This window comes from Salmo trutta, chromosome 12, assembly GCF_901001165.1.
Source record: "Salmo trutta chromosome 12, fSalTru1.1, whole genome shotgun sequence".
Lineage (NCBI taxonomy): Eukaryota > Metazoa > Chordata > Actinopteri > Salmoniformes > Salmonidae > Salmo > Salmo trutta.
The window spans coordinates 87,610,169-87,632,128 of NC_042968.1; the positions used below are offsets into that span (position 1 = coordinate 87,610,169).

At 43.0% G+C, this 21,960-nt stretch overlaps 1 pseudogene; it reads right to left on the reverse strand.

Moving 5' to 3' along the window:
- LOC115202652 (replication protein A 70 kDa DNA-binding subunit-like) overlaps positions 1-21,960 on the reverse strand; it is an 85,101-nt pseudogene that overhangs the window by 29,411 nt on the left and 33,730 nt on the right.

Consider the following 21,960-nt stretch of genomic DNA (forward strand, 5'->3'; position numbering starts at 1 on the left):
CTTTCATGATCATGTGAAACGTCAATTGCTACGGAAATGCTGGGATGTGTTTTTCAATGATGTTAAAGGTAATTATGATGCAACAATGACGGTGATATGATATGGATTACTATTATCATCATGAATATTAAGGCTATACGCACTACATGTTACACACATAGACACTGTATGCAAATTGCCGGGGTTATTATTTATTTGGACATCACACATTATAGTCTTACTCTTATACAGACATCGTACACACTCTCACTAAATCACATCCAATATCATACACATCAACTTACTCAGAATTACTACACACATAATATCTTGTCTCAATTTTCTAACATCTGTGGCATTGGCTCACAGGCAAATAGGCAAGAGAATAAAATTATTATTGCTAGAACCTGTTTCTTGAATTCTAAATATCAGACATTTGAAAGCTCTAGTTTTGACCTTCATAATACCTCTGATGGTAGTAACTTTACAAGCACTAATTATGGTCAATTTCGACTGAGAATGGTAAGGGGTGAAATAAGTATGTCCAGTTATAATTGTAAAAGTTTAGCAGAATATAAAAAAAAGATCAGTCTTTACATGGGTAAAAGGAATATAACATATACTGTTTACAGGAAACTCACTCTACATCCTTAGATGAATTACAGTGGAAAAAGGAATAGGGTGATTAAATAATTTTCTGTCATGGACAAAGGAACTCAAAAGATGTGATGATATTATTTAACAAAAATTCCGATCTGAATGTGCAAATAGTCAGGAATGATTCACAAGGAACGTGGATCCTTTTGAATATGAAAGTGGACGAAAAATAAGTTTGGCACATTAATCTATATGGTCCAAATCAGGATCCATACTTCTTTGAAAACATTTATACCAATTTATTGAACTTACAGGCAACAAATGCTCAAATCATTATGGTAGGAGACTATAACACAGCGTTATGTACCTCAATGGACCGTAAAGGTAATCACTCTACAAACTATCATCGCCGTGCCCTTAAAACCTCTTAATAAGGGTCGGACCCTTTTTTTTCAATTTTCGTCTAGAATGACATACCCCAATCTAACTGCCCGTAGCTCAGGCCCTGAATCAAGGATATGCATTTTCTTGGTACCATTTGAAAGGAAACACTTTGAAGTTTGTGGAAATGTGAAAGGAATGTATGTTCAGTTTCAAGATGCCTGTTTTGAAGAAATCCCACCAAAATCCCCCAAAATTCTACATCATTGTAATTCTCTTTCCAAAATCTATTTTTAGAGGGTGATGGAGATGGATGCTGACAAAAAACAGAAATTCCTCTTTTTGAATGAGGCAGGCTTCAACCTGGCCAAGACAAGGAGGAGAAGTCGAAATTTCATTGGCCAGCAGGCAACCATCCAAGTACCTGGACAACGTGGGGCAAACATCACAATGTGTGCGGCTATATTGGAAGATGATGTGGTGGGACGCAGACCTTGTATTGGATTATATAATGCAGCTCTCCTTGTAACCTTCCTTGATGACCTAAATCAGGTCTGTAGAGCTGATGGTGTGGCTTATCTCATTGTGTGGGATGATGTCAGGTTCCCCCATGCTCAAATGATGCAAGCATGGTTTCAGGCACATCCACAATTTACCACCCTGTACTTATGCCATGCCTGAAGATTCTTCCCAAGATGTTTGGAATAATGAAAACATCCATTGTGATGTGGATGAGAACCTGTGGCCAAATCCACAAGACAGGGTTGATGGAAATATAGAAGTACAGTAATCAACCCTTTGTTTTGCTTTTAACAGTAAGCCAGGTGAGGAACACTGCAGTTTACATTTTTCTTTTTCTTTTTTGTAGCTAATTATTTTTGCTTTGATTCAAAGAAACCTATGTTGTGATTTCATCAATACATTTTAGATTTTGTACAATGATTACACTGTGTCTGTAGTATTCTCTCTACTAGTCATTTTACAGTGATGTATTTACGTCTAGTACCATAATGAAACATGTATCACATATTTTGTACTACAATATTTAATGATTGTACGAACAACTACACAGTGAAACTATTTTTATCTTCTGTGTGGGTGATCTAAATGAATGTTCCTATGGTATTTCATGATTAATGAGTAATTTGAACCAATGATCCTGCAAGTGCAAGGTTTCCTTAAAGATATGAATGCAATGCAATGTTTTGAACATTGGACAGTCTGTGTTAGAAGTGATGACCGTTTTGTGTCTAGAGTTTTGAAAAATTACCAATGTTCTGAAATTAGTGCCAAAGTGATTGTAGGCTGGGTTTCTCTACAGCACTTTGAGATATCAGCTGATGTAAGAAGGGCTATATAAATACATTTGATTTCTAAAAAAACTAAGGAAGTCTCGAGGTATTGCTCACCTGAGGTAGAGTACTTCATGATAAGCTGTAGACCACACTACCTACCAAGAGAGATTTCATCTGTATTTTTTTTCATAGCTGTCTATTTGTCACCACAAACCATCGTGGCACTAACATGCTGACCGGACAACTCCCATGCATGCACCGGCATACGCCATCGCACACATGTTGATTTTGTCCACCCACACCAGATGTGATCAGGACACACAGGTTGAAATATCAAAACTAACTCCGAACCAACAATATTAAATTGGGGACAGGTCAGAAAGCATGAAACATTTATGGCAATTTAGCTAGCTAGCTTGCTGTTGCAAGCAATTTTTCCCTGGGTTATAAACATTGGGTTGTTATTTTACTTGAAATGCACAAGGTCCTCTATTCCAACAATAAATCCACAGAAAAAAGGATTAATCAAGAACGTTTCTAGTAATCACTCCTCCTTCAGGCTTTTTCTTCTTCTTTGGACTTTATATAGTGGTTGGCAACCAACTTTAAGGTAAATTACCACCACCGACTGGAGTGTGGACCTCAGTTCATCTTTCAATCCCCCATGTGGTATATGCGCCTAAAATCCAATGAGGAGATCGGAGAGGCTGGACTTGCAGCACATCAAGCGTCAAATAGAACCAAGTTCTATTTTAGCGCCTGGCTACGCAGACACTCATTGACACGCGCAAGAAGTGTGGGTACAATGATTGAATAACCTATAAGTGTACATTTATTTTGGTCAGCATGTAATCTCACAGTCAACGAGCTGTGGAAAGTCATAAACAAGAAAATAGTCATCCAGAAGTGACGCTCCTTGTGGCTGGAGACTTTAAGGCAAGCAAACTTAAATCCGTTTTACCTAATTTCTTCCAGTATGTCACGTGCAACCAGAGGAAAAAACTCTAGATCACCTTTACTCCACACACAGAGATTCGTACAAAGCTCTCCCTCGCCCGACATTTGGCAAATCTGACCATAATTATTTCTTCCTGCTTACAAGCAAAAACTAACTGCGTAAGATGGTGCCGGAGAAGAAGGCAGACATTTTACGTGCCCCCAGCCGATTGTGTTTTTTTGTTTGTTTATTTGCGATGTTTTTTTTTTTATAATGTTGCTGCTACCTTCTCTTATGACCAAAAATAACTTCTAGACATCAGGACTGTGATTACTCACCAAGGACTAGCAGAATCCTTTTTTTCCTTTCATGACTCTGACGAGCCCGACGCAAAGGATATACTGCTTCCTCAGGAACAGGCCCCATGGTCTGCGTGAAGAGGTGGAGAAAGAGGGGCCGAAGGTCGGGCTGCCTTCTGAGAATTCATAGGTGATCGAATAAACCCCCACTTCCCTTCATTCTACTAGCAAACGTGCAATCTTTGGAGAATAAAATCAATGAGGTACGCGGAAGATTAAACTACAAACGGGACATTAAAACTGTAACATCTTCTGCTTCATGGAGTCATGGCTGAACGATGATAATATCAACATACAGATGGCTGGTTACACAATGTACCAGCAGGATAGAACAGTGGCGTCTGGTAAGACAAGGGGTGGCGGTCTATGTTTTTTTGTAAACAACAGCTGGTGCATGATATCTAAGGAAGTCTCGAGCTATTGCTCGCCTGAGGTCTAATGATAAGCTGTAGACCACACTACCTACCGAGAGAGTTTTCATCTGTATTTTTTGTAGCTGTTTACATAGCACCACAGTCAGAGGCTGGCACTAAGACAGCATTGAATGAGCTGTATTCCACCATAAGCAAACATGAAAACGTTTACCGAGAGGCGGCGCTCCTAGTAGCTGGGGACCTTAATACAGGGAAACTTAAATCCATTTTACCAAATTTTTATCAGCATGTTAAATGTGCAACCAGAGGGAAAAAAACTCTGGACTATCTATACTCCACACACAGAGACACATACAAAGCTCTCCCTCGCCCTTCATTTGGCAAATCTGTCCATAATTCTATCTTCCTGATTCCTGCTTACCAGAAAAAATGAAAGCAGGAAGCACCAGTAACTAGATAAAAAAAAAGTGGTCAGAGGAAGCATATGCGAAGCTACAGGACTGTTTTGCTAGCACAGACTCGAATATGTTCCAGGATTCCTACGATGGCATTGAGGAGTACACCACATCAGTCATTGGCTTCATCAATAAGTGCATCGATGACGTCATCCCCACAGTGACCGTACGTACATACCCCAACCAGAAGCCATGGATTACAGGCAGCATCTGCACTGAGCTAAAGGCTAGAGCTGCCGCTTTCAAGGAGTGGGACTCTAACCTAGAAGCTTAGAAGAAATCACAATATGCCCTCCGATGAACCATCAAACAGGCAAAGTGTCAATACAGGATCAAGTCGTACTACACCGGCTCTGACGGCTTGTTGGATGTGGCAGGACTTGCAAACCATCACAGACTACAAAGGAAAACACAGCCGAGAGCTGCCCAGTGACACGAGCCTACCAGACGACCTAAACTACTTTTATGCTCGCTTCGAGGCAAAAAACACTGAAACATGCATGAGAGCACCAGCTGTTCCGGAAGACTGTGTGATTTAGCTCTCCGCAGCCAATGTGAGTAAGACCTTTAAAAAGGTCAACATTCACAAGGCCGCAGGGCCAGACGGATTACCAGGTTGTGTACTGCAAGCATGCGCTGAACAACTGGCAAGTGTCTTCACTGACATTTTCAACCTCTCGCTGTCCAAGTCCGTAATACCAACACGTTTTAACCCTCCTGCTGTGTTCTGGTCGAATTGGACCGATTTACAAGTTTTCTTTTTGAAAAATGTAGTTAATTTAATCTGATTGTCATAATGTTCCATGACTTTGTCCACACAAAATACATTTTGATGATTTTCATTGCATTTTGGGTGTTTTCTTTAACTTTAGTACACCTGTGGTGTTCCCGGTCAAAAATGACATGAAATGAAATGAATGGGTGAGACTAAAATGAGTGTGTTCCAGAGTTCAGGCACATACCCATTCATCAGATGGAAACAATTCCTCTCCCAGACCCCCACATGCATGTGTGTTTGAGCACACACACACACACCTCACTCCCCTTCTTGGCTTCCATGGGAACCTTTCCCCAATAGAATCTTTCCCCCATGGGAACCACACCTGTTGGCATTCTCACAAACAATCGCAACATTGTTTCAATAATATATAGAACTTGTCTTGCAGCTCTGGTATATAAAGCTTTTCTGAGGCCTTGCTCACAACTCATTCTGTGGCAGCACAATGACCAAACAATATACTGTCCGTGAGACTCTTGATCATGTCTTTGTTCATGACACTGGTGAGGAGGAGAGGGGCCAGGAAACTGACAGTGAAGATGCATTAGAGAAAGCAACACTGAAGCATGCATGATCGCACCAGCTGTTCCAGACGACTGTGTGATCACGCTCTCCATAGCCGATGTGAGCAAGACTTTTAAACAGGTCAACATTCACAAGGCCGCGGGGCCAAGGGGATTACCAGGACGTGTACTCAGAGCATGCGTGGACCAAATGGCAAGTGTCTTCAGTGACATTTTCAATCTCTCCCTGATCGAGTCTGTAATGCCTACATGTTTCAAGCAGACCACCATAGTACCTGGGCCCAAGAACACTAAGGTAACCTGCCTAAATGACTACCAACCCGTAGCACTCACGTCTGTAGCCATGAAGTGCTTTGAAAAGCTGATCATGGCTCACATCAACACCATCATCCCGGAAACCCTAGACCACACTCCAAGTTGCATACCGCCCCAACAGATCCACACAATCTCAATCGCACTCCACATTGCCCTTTCCCACCTGAACAAAAGGAACACCTATGTTAAAATGCTATTCATTGACTACAGCTCAGTGTTCAACGCCATAATGCCCACAAAGCTCATCACTAAGCTAAGGACCCTGGGACTAAACACCACCTCCATAAGACTGCTGAACAATTAATCAAATGGCCACCTGGACTATTTACATTGACCCCCTCCCTTTGTTTTTACACTGCTGCTACTTGCTGTTTATTATTTATGCATAGTCACTTTACCCCTACCTACATGTACAAATTACCTCGACTAACCTGTACCCCCGCACATTGACTCGGTACCGGTACCCCCTGTATATAGCCTCATTAATGTTATTTTATTGTGTTACTTTTTAATTGTATTTATTCCTTTAGTTTATTTTGGAAATATTTTCTTAAGTCTATTTCTTGAACTGCATACCTGTTATATTCAACGCATGTGACAAATAAAATGTTATTTGACCTGTGTGTTCATCTACCCATTTATCTGATAGCAAATCTATTCACATCTACATTTTAGTCATTTAGCAGACACTCCTATCCACAGCAACTTTCAGTAGTGAGTGCATACATATTTTCCTAATTCTTTCATACCGGTCCCCCGTGGGAATCGAACCCTGCAACCGCCATGCTCTACCAACTGAAATGCATGGGACCTGTTTGTCTAGTCACCCATTTGTCAGTTATTCTGTCTATCCCTCCATCCACCCACCCACCCATATCTTTATCCGTCTACCCACTTGTCAGTGTTATTGTAGCCCAGTAACGCTGTATCTAATCAGTGACTCAAATATTCATTAAGTTTACATTCATTAAGAGTTATTTGTTACATTATGCAACAACTCAGCCTCGCCGCTAGGCCCAAACAATCCCATAATGCACTGCATCGCCACGGGAACCCCGGCTGATGCACGACGCTCTTTCAGAAACACAGTTAGACCGAAATAATAATAATAATAAAAAATCTCTCTCTCTCTCCTTTCTCTCCTTTCTCTCTCTCTCTCTCCTTTCTCTCTCTCTCTCTCTCCTTTCTCTCTCTCTCTCTCTCTCTCTCCTTTCTCTCTCTCTCTCTCTCTCTGATGAAAGGGAGCAGACTTGAAATTGACAAGATGATGGGTATACATCCATGTAGATTTTTTTAAATAAATAATCATGGAGCATTTTCTAAATTCAAACTGACCCCATGCAACTGGACACGGACATTTTATGAGACTCCTGTAGTGATGCCTCAAGCATCTCAGTGCTTGAGGCATCACTACAGACCCCGGTTCAATCATGGGCTGTATCACAACCGGCTGTGATTGGGAGTCCCATAGGGCGGTGCACAATTGGCCCAGCGTCATCCGGGTTTGGCTAGTGTAGGCTGTCCTTGTAAATAAGAATTTGTTCTTAACTGACTTTTTTTAAAGTCAATCTCTCTCTTCTGCACGTGACACATGGGACTGTAATACAGGAGTGTCAGTGTGTCTATTTTAGGTTTTCTAAGAATATGTGTGAGTGTGCAAGCATGTATCTTCATGAATATGTGTGCATCTCTATGAGCATACGTGTCGTCACTCACCATCTCCTCAGCCAATGGGCCTCAGGTATGTCAGGGTTGACCATGACAGCGGAGCTGAAGATCCCAGAGACAGACTGGCCTCCAAAGTCTGACAGGCGAGCTCTTTTAACAGCTACTATAGGCTGGACTGAACCATCAAACATCTCTGCCTGGAGAGAGAGGAGAGAGAGGCTGAAGAACAACGCAATAACACACAAACATGAGCAAGAGCGTACACACAGGCACATACCCACACACACACACCCATGTATACACACACACACACACACACATATACACAAATGTACCTTCCAGATATTTACATTCTGGGTGCAATCTGAGACTCCTTTGAAATCCTGAAAGTCGAGTGGTTCAATTGATCAAATCTGATTTTACATCCCAGAAAACCGAATAAACACTCCATAACACACACACACACACACACACACACACACACACACACACGAATTACCTCATACTGTGTTTAATGGCAGATCCATCCCATGAGACAGTGTGACTATCATCTTGCCACTTGAGTGTATGTGCATATGTATACTGTGTGTGTTAGTGTTAGTGTGTGTGTGTGTGTGTGTGTGTGTGTGTGTGTGTGTGTGTTAGTGTGTGTGTGTGTGTGTGTGTGTGTGTGTGTTAGTGTGTGTGTTGGTGTGTTGGTGTGTGTGTGTCTGTACACTCCTTGGGTGTGTGTATATGTGTGTTACCGGGAGTGTGTGTGTACTCCTTGTGTGTGTGTGTGTGTGTTAGCATGTGTGTTAGTGTGTGTGTTTGTACTCATTGTGTGTGTGTGTGTGTGTGTTAGCATGTGTGTTAGTGTGTGTGTGTGTGTGTGTTAGCATGTGTGTTAGTGTGTGTGTTAGCATGTGTGTTAGTGTGTATGTTTGTACTCATTGTGTGTGTGTGTGTGTGTGTGTGTGTGTGTGTGTGTGTGTGTGTGTGTGTTAGGGTTTGTACTCCTTGTGTGTGTATGGTCTTACCTGCTCGCCCCACAGTGTGACTGCAACCGCCTTGCCACTGGTATCCATCAGGTGAATGTTTCTTTTATACGCCTCTCTACCTGTCCTAGCGAAACCACTCAGATCATCCACACTCCTACACACTCCTATCACATCTAGAGGGGGAGACAGAGAAAGGGAAAGAGAGGGGGGGAGACAGAGAGAGCGAGAGAAACAGAGAGAGAGAGAGAGACAGAGAGAGACAGAGAGAGACAGAGAGAGAGACAGAGAGAGAGACAGAGAGAGAGACAGAGAGAGAGACAGAGAGACAGAGAGAGAGACAGAGAGAGAGACAGATAGAGAGACAGATAGAGAGACAGATAGAGAGACAGATAAAGAGACAGAGAGACAGATAAAGAGACAGATAGAGAGACAGATAGAGACAGATAGAGAGAGAGAGACAGACAGAGAGACAGATAAAGAGACAGAGAGAGAGAGAGACAGAGACAGAGACAGAGAGAGAGACAGAAAGAGAGACAGAAAGAGAGACAGAAAGAGCGAGAGAGAGATATTAGTCAGACCTTTCTACTGGTCTTGGTGGTACTGTCATTTCCTAATTACAAAGATATTGTCCTTCCCCCCTATCTCTATCTCCCCCTCGCCTTAGCTTTCTCTCTCCATATCTCTTTCTCCCTTATTTCTTCCTCTCGCTCCTCCCTTCTCTCTCCCCTTTCTCGCGCTCTAATATGTGTGTGTGTATGTGTGTGTGTAATTCCATTATGGTTGATATGATGTCATCCACCTTTGAACTCCATTATCGCCACGGGAACAGGCTGACAGCTCTCATTACACACTGTTAATCCACAATTAACTACCAAGGAGAGAGAGGAGAGGGGAGGGAGAGGGGGAGGGGAGGCAGAGAGAGAAGGGAGAGAGGGAGGGAGAACAATGGGGAGAGAGAGAGGGGAGAGTTGGGGAGGGAGAACGAGTGGGGACGGAGAGAGGGGAGGAGGCAGAGACAGAGACAGAGCGGGGGGAAGGAGGGGAGAGAGAGGGGAAGGGGGACAGGGAGAAAGAGGAGGAGAGGGAGAGAGAGAGGAGGGATAGAGAGACGGAGGGTGAGAGAGAGGGGAGGGGGAAAGGAGGGAAGAGTGAGGGGAAGGAGGGGGAGAGGAGAGAGGGGGAGAGGGGGAGAGGGAGAGGAGGAGAGGGAGAGAGGGGAGAGGAGGGGGGAGAGAGAGAGGGGGAGAGGAGGAAAGAGAGAAGGGGGCAGAGAGGAGGGGAGAGAGCAGGGAGGAGACAGAGGGGGACAGAGATGGGTAGTGGAGGTGAGAGAGAGAGAGATAGGAGGAAAGAGGGGGGGATAGGAGATAGAGAGGAAATATATATAGAGAGGAGAAAGAGAGACCGGGAGAGAGAGGAGAGAGAGAGACGGGGGGAGAGAGGGAGAGAGAGAGGAGATAGAGAGAGAGAGGCGGGGAGAGAGAGAGAGGAGAGAGAGAGGGAGAGAGAGGAGCTTCAACTTATGAAACATGGGACCAACACTTTACATGTTGCATTTATACCAAACCAACCAAACCCTGTCGACCCAACACAACCCAACCAAACATCCTAACTAGCCAACCCAAACCAACCAAACCAACACAACCACACAACCCAAGCCAACCCAACCAAACCAACCCACCCAACACAAACCCAAGCCAACCCAACCTACCAAACCCAAACCAACACAACCCAGCCAGCCAACCCAAACAACCCACCCAACACAATCCATCCAAACACAACCCATCCAAACACAACACAACCCAAGCCAAGCCAACCCAACCTACCAAATCAAACCAACACAACCCAGCCAGCCAACCCAACCAACACAACCCACCCAACACAACCCATCCAACCAACCAACCCAACCTACCAAACCCATCCCAACCCAAGTGTGTTGAAGCTCCAATTAAACCTCCAGAAAAAGTAGTGACTTCATCATAATATGCTTCCTCATCCTCTCCATTCAGTCCAAATTAAGAAAGTCTTCACACTATCTGACCTCATGTAGAAGAGAAGTGACAGCCAATCAGAACTAAAATACTGGCAAATGTCAGCCCAATCTGCATCGAGCCCTTCTAATTTACCTGGCAAGGCTGGGAGATAAGACAGGGAAGGGATATGAGGGAGGAATGGAGGTGAGGAATGGAGGGAAACAGGGAGAGGAGATGGAGGGGTTAGGGCATGTTTATAATAAACTGTTGTCGTGTCTTAGGCTATGCCGGATTAAGTGATATGACATGCTAACTTATAAAATTATTTCTCTGTAATTGATATTACCTGATTAAGCTAATCATGTAAATGTAATTAACTAGAAAGTCGGGGCACCACAGAAGAACGTTTATAGAGCTGTTATCCTCTGAATAAACTCTTAAAATACTTAGTAATATTTTACATCGATAGCAGTCAATCTTAACCCGTATGTTGTTTCAGTCTCATCATGAAAGTTGTAATTCTTGGTTATCTGCACGAACCCAGTCTTTACTAAAATCATCCATACATCAATTGTCTTAAAATAATTTATTTACTACACTAAGTAATTAACAGAAAACATACAAACAGTAATTATCGTCACCAAGGATTGGCATAGTAATGTGCCCTACTGGCTAACAAGCATGGCTGGTCTGTTAGACAATGGGTCATAAAACAGTAAGCTGAGAAGTTACACAGAGTTCATTAATATTAACAATTGACAATTGAAGGCTCACTCATTCGGGAACAATTGCAATATCAATATATATTTACGCTCATGTGTCGTCGGGATTCTTGTTGGAGAGTTTTGTTCTGATGGAGAGTTTGTCAGCGTTCTCTCTCTCTCTCGGTTAGAATGGATCGTTCAGAGCGACATTCATGAATGTCGTCATAGAATGGATGTGGTTGGTCTTCGCGTTCGATGATATAATTTACTTAGCTGCAGACTAATAATTAATATCAAAGACTTGTTCTTATTCTGTCGGTCTCGATAGTAAAAGTTAACCACGTGGTATAGTTCACTTTCAGTAGAGTACTTGGCTGGTCAAACCTCTGGGCCAAACTCACGATGGAGTGTAGGCCTGGTCTGTAGAAATGTAAATCAGGGGGTGTTTTATAGGGCCCAGAGAACAGGCTTGTCAAATGACGCCTGGTCCTGTATGTGTCCCTGGGGGCGTGCCTATGACTGAGCTAGACTTGGTTACAGAAATATAATTCTATCACATTAACATCAGTACATAGCATCTCAATGTATTACAAATAGCTTTATCCTTAATAATACATTGTATACAACCATGTGGATTCAGTCTCATCGCTGAGGCTATCATGTAGACCGTTTTAGGGTAATATGGCTATATTGTCTCTTCTGAGTATCACAAAATTGTACCAAGCGGATCAGTTCGTAGCTGGAGTCTTCATCAATCTTCCATATCTTCTCCAGAACACACATGTCGCTAGGTTCTCCAATTCTATGAGTTGGAAGAATTTCCTTTGTCTCTCTATGAAACATGTTGTAGTAGATTCTCCTCTTGGAATTTTTACAACCCTGGGTTGGGGGGCAAGGTAGGTTGGGTGATGGTACAAAGGGGAGGGGGTCAACAGTCCTTCCTGTACCCAAAGAGGCCAACGTCATGACATACCCCCCCTGGTGGTTTGGATCTTGTTTATCCTGCAAGTTACAAATCAACATAAAATCATGACCACGTGATGTCCCATTGGTAGATCATCGTTGCAGTCCTCTCTGGTGGTTGAACTTGGTAGGCTCTCTGAAAGCGGAGCCGTCCACCACAAGGATGGGCAGTTGATGTCCGGTTGGTGGTCGCCGTTGCGGTCTCCTCTAGTGGTGTACCTTGGTAGGTTCCCTGGAAGCTGCAAAGTACCCCAGGGAGGGCCAGGGGATGTCCTGGTTGTTGATCGCCGTTGCGGTCCCCCCTCTGGTGGTTTACCTTGGTAGTCTCTCTGACAGCGGCATGCCGCCCCAAGGATAGGTTGTGGGTGTCCGGATTTGGGGTCGCCGTTCCGGACCCGTCGTCCAGACTGGAAGATCTGGGCAGTAACTTAGGCAGATGTTAACAACGCACACACACTCATGAAATATATATGATTACATTCATTCCCCAATGAGCGGCGTTGTGGCACTAAGGGATGGTTGTATGGGGACTTTGTTTATGGCTCTATCACTTCCTATGCATCAAAGGAACTGAACCGAAAAGGAATGAAAGCATAAACAAAACAAAAAAAATAATATATAGTTCTCACACAAAAAAAAAATCATCTAATTGGACTGTATTCTATATACGTCCAATGTTCTGGCAAAATGATTATCATGGCATTGTCTCTAATGCCATATCTAGGGTTTTTCCTACTTGGTGTGTTGCTTAGGCGCTATCCTACGTTGATAACTATATGATAAGTCTACAGCTGTAATGCACTAGTTTTGGGCAGTCTACAGGGATGACCTATGGACTTCTGGGAAGAAAACTGGTGAGTGCTGTAGAGTCAAAGGCCTAGAAGTAAATGTTCAACTTTACTAAGGCTGGTATATTGCTTGGGCCCTTAATTGGTCCTAGCATAAATCCTAATTGGATGTTCCGTTGTGCATGTGCGCTTATGCTTACACAAGCGCGCATGTCCAGGGAAGAAAACCAAGTATCCGGGCAGATTACAACTTGTTCAGAATGAGTCTGACGTAGTCAGGTAATTTTCAGGTCAATGCCTGGAGGTCAGTCAGAATTGGTGTCAAGGGAATCTGTAGTAGTTTTCTACAAGTCACGGTGTCTTCCACTATTGTAGTGGCGTTAGGTATGAAGTCTATTTCATAGCTATGTTATCCACGGAGGAGCTAACCTCACGACGGAAGTACTCTTTAAGTATTGGACCAGTCATACGTGGTGTGATCATGGTTCATGACTTCTAATAATTTTCCTCCTGAATGGAGGGTCCTATTTATTAGTGACATGTGTGTTAACCATTGGAAGAGTGCACTGGAGATTCCCCTCCACGTGTTGCACTCTGAGTGACTCCTATGTCGCTGTTGTCAATGGTAATTTGATTGGTTAAATCTCTAACCTTCTTACTGATTGTAGCTGGACTGACTGTTGCTAGTATTGGTACTGGTACTCAAGGGGACCAGTTATCCTACCGATTTATTCTGAAATATTATCTACCGGAACACGTGATTGGAGCATTTTACTAGTTGTATTGTAGTTGAACCTACACATGGCAAAGAATGATTATTGATGCCATTTGTTTTGGAGGTGGACAAGTCCACTGGACTTCCTTTACGACCAGTGTGGTACACCTCAGTACTATCTTAGATGTGTTCTAAGATAATCCCCGTCTAGGGGCCTGTCTGCTCCTCACTGTTCTCATAGGAGAGTTTACAACTAGATTTGATTTATGCTCTGGCGGCCTCGTACGGTGTTGTCCGTAGTCTTGACCCCCCCACCGGCCTCGATGAGGCTCATCATGGGTCTGGGCTACTATTCCCCCCCTTTGTGCCTCGGGACCCCCCCACCAGCGGGTGGTGTTGGTGTCCGATGCGCAAACAAGAAGATCGGACCCTACGTACGAGTTTTCAGCGGCCGCGTTGTTATGAGACTGGCTGTAACCTTTCAACCAAATCTCCTGGTGTTTGTGCTTCAAAACGCTCAGTGACTGTCGAGGCATGTCAGTCCCCACCGCGTCCGCGTGTGGCAACCTCTTCATTACCTGCGAACTGAGACGAGGATATCGGTCTGTGATATTGCAAAGTGTTTCACCAGTGGGGGTCATCGGGTCAGTTGCTGGACTGACGCCATTAGTGTCATTGTAAGGGGTGACAGTCCCGAACAAAGCGGAAGGTGTATCATCGGAAGCAGAGTATACTCTGTGCATCAATGTTTTACTTGCTGAGACGGCCGCAGTGCTTGCGGAAGTGTCCAAAGGGAAAGAGAAGTTCATATCAACTATCGTATTGCACGACTGCAAGGAGGAGGGAAGTTGCTTATTCACAGAGACAGCTGGCTCGAAATCATGAAAAGAATGGTCAATCAGGTTGGCTGATGGAATGTGTCGAGATATCGTAATATCTCCATGGATCGGATTTTGTACCAAGAGGTTTCTAAACGTCTTTTTCCCAAGGGGTGCTTTCGACAGATACCCCTCGTGAAGGACTGCGTTGCAGCTAGCGTTAGGGGAAGACAGTGTGGTCAGTGGAGAAGGCACTGTGGCCTGTGACCATACCTGGTTGGTTTTCCAATCCATCAATGGGAGTAACCGATCCATCAAGTCTGCTCCAAGTAGGAGGGTTACAGTTTCGAGGCTGGTAACATACACAGGGTGAACGAGCGATACGTCCTGGAAGTGTAGTTTCAGCATGACTCTCAATGTGAGAGGCCTCGAAGTTTAGTGTCGCATCGTTCCACTTTTAACCAACGTTTAGTTGGCTTCAAAGCCCTTTTGAGATCATCAAACAATGTTTGAGAGATGAGTGATATTGTCGCACCCGAATCAATTAGCGCATGACAAGCTAAGCAGTCCTCCAGGACTGTTTCCAGGTATGGCCGTTTAGATTCGTGGTTAGTGGACATATTCCCCACAAAGTGGAGTGGTCGTTCGCAACGACGTGATGTGCCATGTCTGTTCAAGATGGAAGCAGATTGACTTTTCCGATTTTGAGTGGGCTTGGCTTTAACGAAGCGTTTGACCTTTATCTTCGCAACTTTTGTATCAGAGTCTATAGACAAAGCCCGGGGGCTTGTTTCTTGATCAAGCGGGCCCTGGATAGGGTCTTGAATGAGAGCGGGAGAAATTTGAACTTTAACGTCCTTGCTATGGGTGTTAATTCCTGCGGACCTGGTGTCCGGTAATTCCCCGTCTAGTCCTTGTGACTTATCTTTTACCCTTTTCTCAAATTGTTCTCGCTTAAGTTCTTCCCGTAGTGGGACTTCTGGAGAACATTGGTCTACGTTTTGATCGTCCTTCAACCCTTTGTTACCCTTGTGCTCTGACACTTTTTGTGGGTTGGGTGCAGGAACGTAGCGAACGGGTCGATTGTAGCGGTAGTCATGTTGATGGCTACGTACTTTACAGTTATTTCGACCGCGGAGGTTATTGGAATCATGGTTTCGTGGTAGAAACTGTTGTTGTGCGTCATCTCTCGACGCTCCAATACCTGATAATGCACCCTCTAACTGGAGTGAGTGCTCCTGGTTAAACTTCAAAACCGAGTGGTCAGGGCTCTTAGCGTTGTGAACTTTTGATGCCTCAAAAGCTGTGCTTGCAAGCTCTCTGAGTTGTAAGATAGGCAAGCCAACGTGGGCGGCAGGGCCCAAGTAGTTAATGAAGGTGGGATACATGTTCGACAGAAACATTTGTTTGAATGGTAAAAGCTCTTCCATTCCTGTTTCTGTGAGTAGGCCAAAGTAAGCTGAACGAAGCCTATGATAGTAAGCTTGTGGGTGTTCGTTCCGAGCTTGTTTGACGGTGTTAGCCAGTGAGCTATCGTGTTTGCGAGTCGCAGAACCACTGAATTCTAATTTCAAAGCTGTGGCAAGTTTAGTGTAGTCATTTAGCACGTGTTGCTGTTGTAGACGAATGAATCTTGTCACGTGTCTATTTGACGTTCGCTTCAACAGGTAAACCCTGTCAGAACCCGTAGCATTCGGGTAGCCATCCAACGCGTCCTCTATGTCAGCTAGGAACGTCTCAGTATCGTTTGGCTGACCTGGAATGGGGTCAAAGGTGGGGAAATTCTTGACGAGTTTGTCAAGGTATTCCGCGCCAAGCGGGCGGAGAGGGTTGGCTTCATCCTGTGGAGAGATTGGGGCCGAAAGGCCAAGAGAGGAAGCCAAGCCTTGTTGTTGTTGGCCAAGAGGCGCCAGATTACTCAGTGCCGAAGGGCAAAGAGGAGAAGACTGAGGGACACATGAGGGAGGCAAGGTCTGAAACCTATTGTCTTCACTCCTGTGAGTACAGGGCTCCGGTTGCTTGGATGGGAAGTCGCGCTGTAGAGCGTGACCATTCTGGATTTCCTCCAGATGGTACCTAAGGGTGGAATTCTGCTGCATTGCAGAGTCCACTTGACCGCTTAGAGTACTGATTTTGGACACGTGAGTGTCACACCTGCTCCTTTCGGTCTCAAACTTATCTGTCATGGTTTGCAGATAGAGGTCTTGAGTACGGAGCGAGAGATTCAGTGATGAGATTTCCTCTGCTTGCTTAGAAATCAATATTTCCAACCTCATCACCTGAGTTCTCTCATCATTCATTTGGTCAGCGACTTAATTAAGTTCTGCTGATTTATCATCCAACTTTGTCATTGTGTTCATTAACTGATCGTCTTTGGTCTGCAGCGCTTTGAGGAGCACCGTGTTATTTTGAGTAACATTCAACAAAACAGCATGCATGTTGTCAAGTTGAGCGCTCCTGTTTGTAGATAACTCTTCAGATTTATCTAGTTTGGCGTGGACATCATCGTATTTAGTTTTGGCTAAATCGAGTTGTTCCTGTAGCCTATGATTTTGTTCCTGTAGAAAACGATTTTGTTGAAGTGCTTGTGCTTGTTCATCGTCATACGTTTTTGCAATTACATTTAATTGTTCAGTTTTCGAACGCAGTTCCATAGCTAGCAGAATTTTTCCCTTGTCTGCCTTGGTCATTGGTTTCCCGGTTCTCTCCCCCTGTCCCTTTATGTCTACCATTACCTGCTCGTGCTTCAGCTGTGCACTGCGGTATTGGACAGTTGGCAATCTCGGATGGCAAGACATCAGAGCTAGACTGGAGAGAACCTTTACGAGGCCTGCGCCCGATGGTTGATTTTGGAAAACATTGTTGTCTGCTTTTCCACTAATGGCATAATTAGGGTTGTTATCGCTGCTGAGGTCAGAGATCAATCCATTTACGGGTGGAGGTTCACTAATTAGCGGGCGAGTGGGGACCACCCCCTCTGATAGCTTGCACATTATTAGAACATTTGAAAGGAAAAATGTTTTTCCTAATTTTCCAAAATTTGGTTTTGGAACGTGGGGAGCTGCAAAGACGATTTTAATCTATTTATAGACGTTAATGAACCATCAGTACTGTACAGTACTGTGGAAGTTGGGCGTGAATGAATTTGCAAAAGCAAATTGAATTAATCAATGCCAATGATTAGTCCTACCTGGGTAGGCTGTCTGGGTATTAAACTTGAATTACCTGAGAGTTTGCTTCATCCAGGTTAATATGCAAAGTTTAAGTTGTCTCATTTAATTGGAAGAACCTAGAAAGGTATGTTCGACAATTTAACTTATTAAATTGAATGAGACGATTGGTTCCTACAATCTCCATTGATTGGATATCATAAGTGTAAACCGTAGGTCAAATGTTGGGACCCTTCACCACTAGGGTACGCTCCTACCTGGGCTGAGCGTCAGTAAAGGGGTTTTACTGACTGTGCCTTGCTAAAGCAGATTTGACTGATTAATCTATTTATGATATATCAAACCTGTATAGGCTATCTGGGAATTAACTTTGAATTACCTGAGAGGTTGCTTCATCAAGGTTAATATGCAAAGTTTAAGTTGTCTCATTTAGTTGGAAGAACCTAGAAAGGTATGTTCGACAATTTAACTAAATAAATTGAATGAGGCAATGATACCCAAGCAATTCAGATTGCGGAGTTATCATAACAGTAATGTGGTTTAAATGTTTAGGGTACATTCACCACTATACTTTCCCTTAAGGCCGAAGCCACATGGGATTCACTCCCGTCAGTAATGGGTTTTACTGAATGTGCCTTGCTAAAGCAGATTTTACTGATTAATCTATTTATGATATCTCAAACCTGTATAGGCTATCTGGGAATTAACTTTCAATTAACCTGAGAGCCTTGCTTCATCTAAGTTAAGTTTGGAAAAAGTTAATAATGTCTCATTATGGACGCCCAATCAATTTTGGATATTTAAAAAAAAGATCCACTTGAAAAGGTAAATCTGGCAATTTCACTTGTTAGTTAAATTGAATGAGACGTCATATCCCGTGCTCCACGTTTGAATTTCCCCTAGAGATGTGCTGGCAATTCTTCACCACCAGGGTGCAGAATGATGAAATTTAAACGGAAGTACAAAGGTCGGACTTCCGTCGCGCTACGGAGGAATTTTAAACGTGGTACGGAGAGAGGAAATGTTCCCTCTCTGTTAGCTTGCCCGTAATGCTAAGCTATTGCTACTTGGTTCAGAAGTATCCTTCCAAGCACCAAAATAGGATCCTTTCACTTATGGAAAGGGTGGGTTTTCTAGTGACGTCTCACCTTAACCCCATTCAGCATATTCTGCTAGCGTTTCTGCTGACCGGAGCGACACGGTACTAAAATACAGATACGCATACGGTCTGCCCACACTGTCCTAGTGCGGTAGGCAAATTATTCGGCTCGGTTACCGGACAGTTAACTTCTAAATTCTAACCTTACTCTAGAAGTTAATATTTACCGACAGAAATAGTACCGTTTGGCCTAACGGACTAAAACTGGAATTTATTCCTCACTGCTATCGATATAAGACCGGGGCTATTTTAAATAGCTTCTCTCAATGGAAAATGCACAATCACTTTGTTTAGATAGCAGGCTGTTTGTACAATTCTGTTTGCACAATTGATATATAGAATTTCACAGCAAAGTCCAATTCTATCTTAGATTCCTCGCACGGGGGCTCCATAAATGTCGTGTCTTTGGCTATGCCGGATTAAGTGATATGACAGGCTAACTTATTAAATTATTTCTCTGTAATTGATATTACCTGATTAAGCTAATCATGTAAATGTAATTAACTAGAAAGTCGGGGCACCACAGAAGAACGTTTATAGAGCTGTTATCCTCTGAATAAACTCTTAAAATACTTAGTAATATTTTACATCGATAGCAGTCAATCTTAACCCGTATGTTGTTTCAGTCTCATCATGAAGTTGTAATTCTTGGTTATCTGCACGAACCCAGTCTTTACTAAAATCATCCATACATCAATTGTCTTAAAATCATTTATTTACTACACTAAGTAATTAACAGAAAACATACAAACAGTAATTATCGTCACCAAGGTTTGGCATAGTAATGTGCCCTACTGGCTAACAAGCATGGCTGGTCTGTTAGACAATGGGTCATAAAACAGTAAGCTGAGAAGTTACACAGAGTTCATTAACCTGTTAGGGTATAGGGGGCAGTATTGAGAATTTATTGAAAAAATATGTGCCCATTTTTAACTGCCTCCTACACCTACCCAGTAACTACAATATGCATATACTTATTATATATGGATAGAAAACACCCTAAAGTTTCAAAAACTGTTTGAATGGTGTCTGTGAGTATAACAGAACTCATTTGGCAGGCAAAACCCTGAGACAGATTCTGACAGGAAGTGGATACCTGATGTGTTGAATTGACTTTGAGCCTATGCCATTGAAAAACAAAGGGGGTGAGGTATATTCTGGCACTTCCTATTGCTTCCACAAGATGTCCCCAGCCTTTACAAAGTGTTTTGAGTGTTCTACAGTGAGATCTGACCGAATAAGAGCCATGGAACGTGATGGTCCATTAGACATCTGGCGCGCGATTTGATGGTGGGTACTCTCATTCCGAAACGTTTTAAAAGAAAACCCAATGGTCCGCCTTGAATTTTATTCATGTTCTGGTTAAAAAAGGCCCTAATGATTTATGCGATACAACGTTTGACATGTTTGAACGAACGGAAATATATTTTTTCCGTTCTTGAAGTGAAGTGAAGTCCGGCTGGCTTAGATCATGCGCTACAACACGGAGGTTTTTCGACATAAATGATGAGCTTTTTTGAACAAAACTACATTCGTTATGGACCTGGGACTCTTTGGAAGTGACATCTGATGAAGAGAATCAAAGGTAATGGATTATTTATATAGTATTTTCGATTTTAGATTCCTCCAACATGGCGGTTAGTCTGTATCGCGATGCGTATTTTTCTGGCGCAGTGCTCAGATTATTGCAAAGTGTGATTTCCCAGTAAGGTTAATTTAAAATCTGACAAGTCCATTGCGTTCAAGAGATGTAAATCTATAATTCTTTGAATGACAATATAATATTTTAGCAATGTTTTCTAATATTAATTAATTATTTTGTTGTCATGACTTGACTGCCGGTATTGGAGGGAAACGATTTCCTGAACATCAACGCCATAGTAAAACACTGTTTTTAGATATAAATATGAACTTGATAGAACTAAAAATGCATGCATTGTCTAACATAATGTCCTAGGAGTGTCATCTGATGGAGATTGTAAAAGGTTAGTGCATAATTTTAGCTGATTGTATGGTTTTGGTGAAGCCTGTCTTTGAATCGACAATGCATTGCACACCGCTATTGTCAATGTACTCTCCTAACATAACCTAACTTTATGCTTTCCCCGTAAAACCTTTTTGAAATCGGTAAACGTGGTTAGATTAAGAAGATGTTTATCTTTCAAAGGCTGTAAGTTAGTTGTATGTTTGAGAAATTTGAATTTGTACATTTATTTGGTTTCAAATTTGCCGCTCTTGAAATGCACCTGCTGTTGATAGGGTGCGCCACGGGGGGAACGCTAACGTCCCAGGTAGCCTCAAGAAGTTAATATTAACAATTGACAATTGAAGGCTCACTCATTCGGGAACAATTGCAATATCAATATTTACGCTCATGTGTCGTCGGGATTCTTGTTGGAGAGTTTTGTTCTGATGGAGAGTTTGTCAGCGTTCTCTCTCTCTCTCTCGGTTAGAATGGATCGTTCAGAGCGACATTCATGAATGTCGTCATAGAATGGATGTGGTTGGTCTTCGCGTTCGATGATATAATTTACTTAGCTGCAGACTAATAATTAATATCAAAGACTTGTTCTTATTCTGTCGGTCTCGATAGTAAAAGTTAACCACGTGGTATAGTTCACTTTCAGTAGAGTACTTGGCTGGTCAAACCTCTGGGCCAAACTCACGATGGAGTGTAGGCCTGGTCTGTAGAAATGTAAATCAGGGGGTGTTTTATAGGGCCCAGAGAACAGGCTTGTCAAATGACGCCTGGTCCTGTATGTGTCCCTGGGGGCGTGCCTATGACTGAGCTAGACTTGGTTACAGAAATATAATTCTATCACATTAACATCAGTACATAGCATCTCAATGTATTACAAATAGCTTTATCCTTAATAATACATTGTATACAACCATGTGGATTCAGTCTCATCGCTGAGGCTATCATGTAGACCGTTTTAGGGTAATATGGCTATATTGTCTCTTCTGAGTATCACAAAATTGTACCAAGCGGATCAGTTCGTAGCTGGAGTCTTCATCAATCTTCCAT